This window comes from Oncorhynchus masou, chromosome 25 (assembly GCF_036934945.1).
Source record: "Oncorhynchus masou masou isolate Uvic2021 chromosome 25, UVic_Omas_1.1, whole genome shotgun sequence".
In the NCBI taxonomy this organism is placed as follows: domain Eukaryota; kingdom Metazoa; phylum Chordata; class Actinopteri; order Salmoniformes; family Salmonidae; genus Oncorhynchus; species Oncorhynchus masou.
In genome coordinates this window covers 5,512,193-5,512,923 of record NC_088236.1, presented here as the reverse complement: position 1 = coordinate 5,512,923, position 731 = coordinate 5,512,193, and positions in this window count along the sequence as shown.

Here is a 731-nt window from a genome sequence, read left to right as displayed (position 1 = left end):
CACCACTAGGCCACCCTGCCGCCTCCACACTCTAACCACTAGGCTACCTGCCTCCTCTACACTCTCACCACTAGGCCACCCTGCCGCCTCCACACTCTAACCACTAGGCTACCCTGCCCCCTCTACACTCTAACCACTAGGCTACCCTGCCGCCTCTACACTCTAACCACTAGGCCACCCTGCCGCCTCCACACTCTAACCACTAGGCTACCCTGCCCCCTCTACACTCTAACCACTAGGCTACCCTGCCGCCTCTACACTCTAACCACTAGGCCACCCTGCCGCCTCCACACTCTAACCACTAGGCTACCCTGCCGCCTCTACACTCTCACCACTAGGCCACCCTGCCGCCTCCACACTCTAACCACTAGGCTACCCTGCCCCCTCTACACTCTAACCACTAGGCTACCCTGCCGCCTCTACACTCTAACCACTAGGCCACCCTGCCGCCTCCACACTCTAACCACTAGGCTACCCTGCCCCCTCTACACTCTAACCACTAGGCTACCCTGCCGCCTCTACACTCAAACCACTAGGCAACCTGCCGCCTCTACACTCTCACCACTAGGCTACCTGCCTCCTCTACACTCTCACCACTAGGCCACCCTGCCGCCTCCACACTCTAACCACTAGGCTACCTGCCTCCTCTACACTCTCACCACTAGGCCACCCTGCCGCCTCCACACTCTAACCACTAGGCTACCCTGCCCCCTCTACACTCTAACCACTAG